This window comes from Triticum urartu, chromosome 5 (assembly GCF_003073215.2).
Source record: "Triticum urartu cultivar G1812 chromosome 5, Tu2.1, whole genome shotgun sequence".
In the NCBI taxonomy this organism is placed as follows: Eukaryota; Viridiplantae; Streptophyta; class Magnoliopsida; order Poales; family Poaceae; genus Triticum; species Triticum urartu.
Window position 1 is genome coordinate 547,541,522 of NC_053026.1, and position 10,738 is coordinate 547,552,259.

Here is a 10,738-nt window from a genome sequence, read left to right on the forward strand (position 1 = left end):
ACCCAACTTTATTTTTGTTCCTTGCTTTTTGTAACTGTTTAGTAATAAATTAATCATATATACTCTGTTATTATTGAGTTTTTATGTTTTAATTAGTGTTTGTGTCAAGTAGAACCGTTGGGAAGACTTGGGGGAAGTCTTGTTGATCATGCTGTAAAAAAACAGAAACTTTAGCGCTCACGAGAATTACTGCCATTTTTTATTGGAGAGTGCTATTTAGTTAATTATTTTTGCAGACGATTAATAGATAAATTCCTCACATCCATAAATTTATTTTAGAATTTTTGGGGTTCCAGAAGTTTGCGTTAGTTACAGATTACTACAGACTGTTTTGTTTTTGACAGATTCTGTTTTTCGTGTGGTGTTTGCTTATTTTAATGAATCTATGGCTAGTAAAATAGTTTATAAACCATAGATAAGTTGGAATACAGTTGGTTTAACACCAATATAAATAAAGAATTAGTTCATTACAGTACCTTCAAGTGGTGTTTTGTTTTCTTTCGCTAACGGAGCTCACGAGTTTTCTGTTAAGTTTTGTGTTGTGAAGTTTTCAAGTTTTGGGTGAAGATTCGATGGACTATGGAATAAGGAGTGGCAAGAGCCTGAGATTGGGTATGCCCAAGGCACCTCAAGGTAATATTCAAGGACAACCAAGAGCCTAAGCTTGGGGATGCCCCGGATGTCATCCCCTCTTTCGTCTTCGTTCATCGATAACTTTACTTGGAGCTATATTTTTATTCGCCACATGATATGTGTTTTGCTTGGAGCGTCATTTTATTTTATTTAGTTTTGCTTGCTGTTTGAATAAAATACCAAGATATGAAATTCTTAAATGTTAGAGAGTCTTCACATAGTTACATAATTATTCAACTACTCATTGATCTTCACTCATACCTTTCGGAGTAGTTTGTAGATGCTCTAAGTGCTTCACTTATATCTTTTTAGAGCACGGTGGTGGTCTTATTTTGTAGAAGTAATTGATCTCCCATGCTTCACTTATATTATTTTGAGATTCCTAAACAGCATGGTAATTTGCTTTGGTTATGAAACTAGTCCTAATATGATGGGCATCCAAGAGGGGTATAATAAAAACTTTCATATAAGTGCATTGAATACTAAGAGAAGTTTGATACTTGATGATTGTTTTGAGATATGGAGATAGTGGTATCAAAGTTGTGCTAGTTGGGTAGTTGTGAATTTGAGGAATACTTGTGTTGAAGTTTGCAAGTCCCATAGCATGCACGTATGGTAAACGTTGTGTAACAAATTTGAAACATGTGGTGTTATTTGATTGTCTTCCTTATGAGTGGCGGTCGGGGACGAGCAATGGTCTTTTACTACCAATCTATCCCCCTAGGAGCATGCGCGTAATTCTTGGTTTTTGATGACTTGTAGATTTTTGCAATAAGTATGTGAGTTATTTATGACTAATGTTGAGTCCATGGATTATACACACTCTTACCCTTCCATCATTGCTAGCCTCTTCGGTACCGTGCATTGCCCTTTCTCACATTGAGAGTTGGTGCAAACTTCGTCGGTGCATCCAAACCCCATGATATGATATGCTCTTTCACACATAAACCTCCTTATATCTTCCTCAAAACAGCCACCATACCTACCTATTATGGCATTTCCATAGCCATTCTGAGATATATTGCCATGCAACTTTCCACCGTTCCGTTTATTATGACACGCATCATCATTGTCATATTGCTTTGCATGATCATGTAGTTGATATCGTATTTGTGGCAAAGCCACCGTTCATAATTCTTCCATACATGTCACTCTTGATTCATTGCACATCCCGGTACACTGCCGGAGGCATTCATATAGAGTCATACTTTGTTCTAGTATCGAGTTGTAATCTTTGAGTTGTAAATAAATAGAAGTGTGATGATCATCATTAACATTAATAGAGCATTGTCCCCAAAAAAGGCCAAATAAAAAAAGGAAAGGCCAAATAAAAAAAGAAAGGCTAGAAAAAGAAGGCCAAATAAAACAAGAAAATAAAAAGGGGCAATGCTACTATCCTTTTACCACACTTGTGCTTCAAAGTAGCACCATGATCTTCATGATAGTGAGTCTCTTATGTTGTCACTTTCATATACTAGTGGGAATTTTTCATTATAGAACTTGGCTTGTATATTCCAACAATGGGCCTCCTCAAGTGCCCTAGGTCTTCGTAAGCAAGCAAGTTGGATGCACACCCACTTAGTTTCTTTTGTTGAGCTTTCATACATTTATAGCTCTAGTGCATCCGTTGCATGGCAATCCCTACTCCTTGCATTAACATCAATCGATGGGCATCTCCATAGCCCACTGATTAGCCTCGTTGATGTGAGACTTTCTCCTTTTTTGTCTTCTCCACATAACCCCCTCATTATATTCTATTCCACCCATAATGCTATATCCATGGCTGATGCTCATGTATTGCGTGAAAGTTGAAAAAAGTTTGAGATTACTAAAGTACGAAACAATTGCTTGGCTTGTCATCGGGGTTGTGCATGATGAGAGCATTCTTGTGTGACGAAAATGGAGCATCACTAAACTATATGATTTTGTAGGGATGAACTTTCTTTGGCCATGTTATTCTGAGAAGACATGATTGCTTAGTTAGTATGCTTGAAGTATTATTATTTTTATGTCAATATTAAACTTTTGTCTTGAATCTTATGGATCTGAATATTCTTGCTACAATAAAGAGAATTACATGGATAAATATGTTAGGTAGCATTCCACATCAAAAATTCTGTTTTTTATCATTTACCTACTCGAGGACGAGCAGGAATTAAGCTTGGGGATGTTGATACGTCTCCAACGTATCTATAATTTTTGATTGTTCCATGCTATTATATTATCAACCTTGGATGTTTTATATGAATTTATATGCTATTTTATATTATTTTTGGGACTAACCTATTAACCTAGAGCCTAGTGCCAGTTCCTGTTTTTCCCTTGTTTCAGTGTTTCGCAGAAAAGGAAAATCAAACGAAGTCCAATTGACCTGAAACTTCACGGAACTTATTTTTGGAAGGAAAGCAACCCGAGAGACTTGGAGTCCATGTCAACAAAGCCTCAAGGAAGCCACGAGGTAGGGGGCGTGCCCACCCCCCTGGGCGCGCCCTCCACCCTCGTGGGCCTCTCGTGGCTCCCCTGAAAACGATCGGGGAGCACAATGGATTGGGAGTTCCACCTCCAGAAGCCTCCGTAGCCACCAAAAACCAATCTAGACCCGTTCCGGCACCCTGCCGGAGGGGGGAATCCTTCTTCGGTGGCTATCTTCATCATCCCGGTACTCTCCATGACGAGGAGGGAGTAGTCCACCCTCGGGGCTGAGGGTATGTACCAGTAGCTATGTGTTTGATCTCTCTCTCTCTCTCTCGTGTTCTTGAGGTGATACAATCTTGATGTATCACGAGCATTGCTATTATATTTGGATCCTATGATGTTTCTTCCCCCTCTACTCTCTTGTAATGGATTGAGTTTCCCCTTTGAAGTTATCTTATCAGATTGAGTCTTTAAAGATTTGAGAACACTTGATGTATGTCTTGCCGTGCGTATCTGTGGTGACAATGGGATACCATGTGATTCACTTGATGTATGTCTTGGTGATCAACTTGCGGGTTCCGCCCATGAACCTATGCATAGGGGTTGGCACACGTTTTCGTCGTGATTCTCCGGTAGAAACTTTGGGGCACTCTTTGAGGTTCTATGTGTTGGTTGAATAGATGAATCTGAGATTGTGTGATGCATATCGTATAATCATACCCACGGATACTCGAGGTGACATTGGAGTATCTAGGTGACATTAGGGTTTTGGTTGATTTGTGTCTTAAGTTGTTATTCTAGTACGAATTCTAGGGCTATTTGTGACACTTATAGGAATAGCCCAACAGATTGATTGGAAAGAATTACTTTGAGGTGGTTTCGTACCCTACCATAATATCTTCGTTTGTTCTCTGCTATTAGTGACTTTGGAGTGACTCTTTGTTGCATGTTGAGGGATAGTTATGTGATCCAATTATGTTATTATTGTTGAGAGGACTTGCACTAGTGAAAGTATGAACCCTAGGCCTTGTTTCCTAGCATTGCAATACCGTTTGAGCTCACTTTTATCATTAGTTACCTTGCTGTTTTTATATTTTCAGATTACAAAAACCTTTATCTACTATCTATATACCACTTGTATCACCATCTCTTCGCCGAACTAGTGCACCTATACAATTTACCATTGTATTGGGTGTGTTGGGGACACAAGAGACTCTTTGTTATTTGGTTGCAGGGTTGCTTGAGAGAGACCATCTTCATCCTACGCCTCCTACGGATTGATAAACCTTAGGTCATCCACTTGAGGGAAATTTGCTACTGTCCTACAAACCTCTGCACTTGGAGGCCCAACAACGTCTACAAGAAGAAGGTTGTGTAGTAGACATCAGCTAGATACGCATGCTATCTAGCGGGAGAGAGGAGGGAGCGGAGGAGGAACCGGATGATGACCAGTTTCATCGCGATGATGCTAATCGTGATGGCCGCAGCTCTCTTCTATGTGATGGTAGTTTAGATGATCGATATCGACTTGTAATGTGAATACAAACTCGCTACTCGCGGTCTCGAGACTTGTAGTGTTCTAACTTTTTTCGGTATTTTGAATTCGGAGACTAGCTAATATGATCAATTGTATTCGAAGACTAATCTTCTATTGTATTCCATAAATCTATTGTTGCTGTGTGGTGCTTTCTATATTCTATGCAGTAATATATTTTGTAACATGTGCAAATATCAGAAAAGAAAAAAATTCTAATATTCATACTAGTGGTGCACCATACAGCACATTAGTGGCGCACTGCTGTAAAAATACTAGTGGCGCATTGTCTGTTAGTGCGCCATTAGTAACCCAGAGCAGAAGGTAAATAGGCCCCCTGGGAGGCATACTAAAGGCGCACCATGGGACATACTAATGGCGCATTGCCTGGTGCGCCACTACTGTCTGATATACTAATGGCGCACCAGGGGGTGAGCCATTAGTATTAGTTACTAATGGTGTGATGATAGTGGCGCACCTGTAGTGCGCCATTAATTGCCAAAACAGGTGCACCACTAACAGGCCTTTTCCTAGTAGTGACAGTCTCGGCCACGCCGGCGACTGTATCATTCAAGAAGAGACAAAGACCTATGTAATCATTGTACTCAGATCTTAATCCGTTGGGATAGTAACGTACATTCCATGTGCAGCCTCCCACCCGTAACGGGCAAGATTCGATCCCCTCGTCATTGGGGATCTCCTTGGTGCCCGAGTAGCCGACGATCTTCAGCAAGTGGTAGCTGCTCACGACCCCGGATATGATGGAGGATGCGGATCCGGAGGGGAGGTCGTCGCCGATGACATGCGAGGAGGTCGGCATGGTGTCTAGTGGTCGGTTTGGGTGGCTCGGGGAGGGGAGGGGGCAGCGGCGGCTAGGGTTTTGGGTGATGTGTCGGTGAAGCCCAGGGAAGGACTAGACTGAGAAAGCAGCTGGACTCTTCGGCTAGTCTGTCCATGGCCCAATCGTAGGATCGAGATCCAACATTACTTATTGGGACGCGTCTAGCGACCACGCATTGTCCTGCTTGCGTTCCCGAGCGGCCGGCCAAAATAGGAAAGCACCTGGTCCCCCTCGGCCAGAAAAGGAAAGTACCCATCCCACGGCACCCACGCTACAAGTCACGCGCCCTCCACCAACCACGCGGTCCCCCGGCTCGGGCAGCTGGCCTTGGGGATCACGTGCACCTCCCCCGAGTCCGTCCTTCCTACAGCTGGTCCAGGACCCTCCCTCCCTCCACCCCAACTGCCCCATGACATCTTCTTCCCCACGAAAGAAACTCCCATCGCCAGGCCTGCCATGGCTGCTGAAACGAGCTGAGATTCATGCCCATTCAAAAGAGAAAAAAGAGAGAAGAAGAGTAGGAAGGCGTACCAGGAAACACCAGCAGGAGGGAAAGGTGGGAATTCATTGAATTTCTTCCTCTTATACTTCCCCTTCACCTCCCCTCCAGACGTTGTTTAACCATGGCTTTGCCATCTTCAAGAAACACATGATTTGTGAGAGAAAAATTCTTCCCCTTTCACTTCCCCTTTACCTCCTCTCATGTGATATAAAGAAGTAGACAAGAAACAGAGGATTTTGTGGGGAGGGGGAGAATCTATTTTTTTGTCTTCGTGCAACTGATCATCCAGAAGCACCAACCAACTTTTGCCACACTGTGTGCAACAGGAAAAATCATGCGCATAGAGTAGAAACAACCATCCAACAACCATATATGAGGTCTTTTTGTTCACACACTACAGCGAGATATGACCAAAAAATCTTTCTTACTTATAAGGGTTTGAGTTGGTGGTGAATTCACTCACCCTCTTTCCCACTCTTACAAGTAGGACACGCAGTAGCTGAAATAAAAATAAATCATACCAGCGACCTCCTTTCCACATGGAGATTTTAAAATAAAAATTTGTATCTCTTCTACACCATTCCATCTGTCGCTATTCTTACCCAATCCTCTAGTTCATGATGGGCGATAGTATACAAAGCATGTCATTGCTAAGTGTTGTCATTCACCCATTTAAAACGTGTCATTACAGTGTAAGGTATGTTCATATCAAAAATTCCATCAATGAGTAAAGTGACAGGCAGATAGTCCCAGAACTAAGAATAGCTCCGGCTGCATGCAAAGGGAAATAAAGTTCTATTCTACCAGAATGTTTAAATGTAATGAGCCAACTAACATGAATAGCTCTGACGCGTTCATCCAAATCAGACAAACTTGTGGAAATTCTATACTAGGCATGGCTACCCATTAAGAATGTATTCATTACAATCACAAGGTAATCTAAAATGAATTTCTGCGCAAGTTCTGGTTGAAAATCTGCAACATAGGGAAATGGGATCCTAATCTTGTATGAAAATACTTGAGGCCAAACTCCACACAACCTTCATAAGATCACTACCTTAGCAGCCACTACTATGTCAGAAATCATGACTACAATTTGTAGCCGTGCAAAAAATTGCAAGCCCGACAAGGCCAATGATTTTTCACTGGATCCAACCCAGCATTTCAACAAGACATGGTATGTCTGAACCTGGTAAATAAGCAGTGCTCTGTACTGAACAAGGGATGCATGAACTCAGGAACCAGCGCAACGCTCACAGCGATTGTTACAGAGCAATCAGACAGAACTGGGTGAAATTTAAAGGGCAACTAGTTGAAAGGCTTACAAGTTCAGAACTAACTGTTCACTAATTAGCACATATGGTTATTTTTCCGCATAGATAGTCAAACCATTAATAATTCTCCATAAAGGATGCAATGACCAAACAAAATAGGACCAACGTACATCACATCATTGTGAGAACAGGACTACACAGAAAACTACTAGTACTACTGTACTAGCATTAGATAGCATGCAGGGTCTTTATTCAGTTTCTGGACGGATGATTGCAAATGATGATATGCAGGACTGTAACCTCATGTTCATGCTCCAGATTTTCTTTTCCCAAGTATACTAGGAGCAACCTGGGACTTGGGGAAATCCTTAATAACACCAGGGCATCTCTTGGTTAAAAGCTCGAAACCTTCAGACTCAATGGCTGCATCCAGATTGTTCGGCGAGCTGAGGAACACCAAGCATGTCGCCTTAAGCTCATGGCAGTGGTGCTGCTCCGCCAAGGCTAAGATAGTCGCCACGGAGCTCGTATTGATACAATTGCACAACTTCTCTTCACAAATCAGCTTCAGCCTCTCCAAATCATGCTTGTCTGCTGCAACAAGCAAATGCTGAGCCATGGCAGATTCCTCCTGTTTATCCATAGCAGGCAGTGCATCCGTGTACATGAAAGTAAGCAGAGCGTTGAACACTTCTGGCTTAATGTCATGTATGCGTATGGCCCCAGTAGTGGTTCCCTCCTTCATCAGCCCAAAGAGCTCTGCTCTGAAGACCGGAGACCGTGCCGCGAGCACCGACCGGTGAGCAGAAAATGTCTTCCTGCCGACTCGGAATTTGACATCGACACCCACCTTGCTTGACAGGAGAAGCCCTAAGTGTCGGTGCAAGTCTGACGGTGGCACCAGGATGGATGGTGTCTCCTGCGCATGGAACTCACTCATGATAGTGACATTGACCTTGACAGTGAATGAATCGTACTGGAGATGCTCTGATTTCTCCAATTCCTCCCTTTTCATAAACCTCCCGAATCCCCAAGTTTTATTCACGGAAAAGTCTTTGATCGCGGTAGTCAAGGTATACATCGGCACCAGCTTGCCATCTTTGTCGGTGTACTCGGACTCGTCACCGTTGGGATAGTAACGAACACGCCATGTGCGGCCTCCCACCTGGAACGAGAAAGAGTCGATCCACTTGCCATTGGGGACCTCCTTGGTGCGCGAGTAGCCGACGATCTTTAGCATGATGGAGGATGCGGATCCGGAAGGGAGGCCGTCGCCGCCGAGATGCGAGGAGATCGCCATCGTGTGCGACTTGTCGGTTGGACCCGGTCGCTGGTGGGGAGAGGCGGCGGCGGCGGCGGGTGGTGGGGCTAGGAAAGTGGACGGCGGCTAGGGTTTTGGGCGGTGGATGGTCAAACCAGGAAAAGACTGAACGCAGAATTTTTTCACTGGACGGAGAAGGCAACTTGACTCTTCAGCTGGTCTATCCGTGCTCCGTGGCCTATCTCTTCGCGTTCTCGTTCATGGAATACATTGATTTCCATTTCCACCTGAGTAAAATTCACTGGTGGTCACTGTACTTATCTTGCTGGTTCACTTAGATCCCTGTACTCAAGAACTTAGTCAATACGGTCATTATATACTCATCTTGATGATTATACGGTCACCGCCCAAACGTACAGCTTCGTATTTTCTCTACGTTGACCGGTCAGCTCTCCACCCCCACGCAGGACCCACCTGTCAGTGAATAGAAGAAAGAAAGAAAGAAAGAGAAGGATAAAATATAGCTGAAGTGGGTAATCGAACTGGAGACTTGCAGGTGAGGGATAACACGCACTAACCACCTGTGCGCGCAAAGAATTCTGTCATTAACAAGAGCCTCACTCATTTATATTCGTTTTTGCACAAAAGCCTCACTCATTTTATATAGTGTAAAGAACACACGCGTGCAACAAGATTTGGCACACACACGCGCGCAACGCATGGCACACACACGGGTATGTTCTTTTTTAAACGCTAGTGTACGCTCACTATAAAGTACTGTACATGATTTTTTTTGTACAGCTCATAAAAAATATACTATTTCATAATGAAATTTTAACCACATCTACAAATATATGTGTATTTATTTTCAGCCTTTTTTACCTTAAATTTTTATTTTTGAATCGTTTAAAATGTGGAGCCTGAGTGCCAAAAAGCCTCACTCATCTGTTGGCAATTTAGCATACTATAAACATAATCATCTTGATAATAATAATACAAGAGCGATAGATGATGAGGAAAAAAACTAAATATATGAGGGCAGAGAGTATGAACCCATCTTCGAAGAATTTGCAAAGTGATTTGCTGCAAGGAGAAGAAAGAACCATAGAAGAAAAATGTTGTACTAGTCCCGGAAGTGTGGACTTGTGTCATTGTGTGGGATGGGTATCCGTTGGTTTGGGAGTTGGAACATTGCACGGGAGGTTAAACCGAATTATTCTCTTGATTAATGCTCCCTCCGTTCCAAATTACTGGTCGCAGAAATGGATGAATCTAGAACTAAAATACATCTAGATACCTCCATATCCGCGACAAGTAATTCAGAATGGAGGGAGTACTATTTATTGCTATTTATTTAAGATAACAAAATGTGCGCTGCGTACCCCTAAAAAAAATGTGCGCTCAGTAGAAAATACAAAAGCGTGTTGTGCTCAGGTGGCGTGGAAGTTGGAACGTTGCACGGGAGATTAAACATTCCCGAATTACTCTCTTGATTAATACTGTTCATTGCAATTTATTTAAGAAAACAAAATGTGCGCTCCGTACCCCTAAAAGAAAGTGCGCTGCGTGCGTGTGTTTGTATTAGGACAAAAGAAATTCGCTCAGTAGAAAACAGCAAGTCTGTTGTGCTTAGGTGGTTAGCGCGAGTGAATCTGGCGGTCAAGCCTCTTGTTCAAATCCTCACTCGCCCAAGAATTTATCCTTCTCTTTATTATTTTCTTCTAATCACTGACAGCTGGGACCCGCATGGGGGTGGGGAGCTGACCGGTCAACATAGTGAAAAATACGAAGCTGTAGGTTTTAGTGGTGACCGTATAATCATCAAGTTGAGTATATAGTGACCGTATTGACTAAGTTCTTAAGTACAGGGACTAAAATGAATCAGCGAGACAAGTACGATGACCATCAGTGAATTTTACTCTTTCCACCTGAGTCAGATCGTCCTACACCGAAATGGAAAATATTCAACAATGCTCTTTCACAATTTCCTCGCTGTATTGATTTGTTTTTTCTTTCAAAAAAAGTAAGAGATTTGGCACGCTTTTTTGCAGAGATTTTTTTCCCCGAAAAGGCATATGGCCATATGCCAAGCTTCACATTAAGCTTACAAAAAACACCTATATAGAAAGTAAAAATTACACTCAAATTCTTGGGATGCCAAAGTCTTCTTCCTCCTCCATCCACCACCAACACGTCGTGAGCATCTTTGCCTTCGCGGAGCAAACTTTTTTAAAACCAGGAGCTTATGAAAGTAGCGGTCGGAAAGTCGTCAATGCAA

At 42.6% G+C, this 10,738-nt stretch overlaps 2 pseudogenes; both read right to left on the minus strand.

Moving 5' to 3' along the window:
• LOC125507363 overlaps window positions 1–5,402 on the minus strand; it is a 38,124-nt pseudogene extending 32,722 nt beyond the window's left edge.
• Window positions 5,403–7,443: 2,041 nt separating this feature from the next.
• On the minus strand, window positions 7,444–9,763 carry LOC125507364 (annotated as a pseudogene).
• Between the last annotated feature and the right edge of the window lie 975 nt (window positions 9,764–10,738).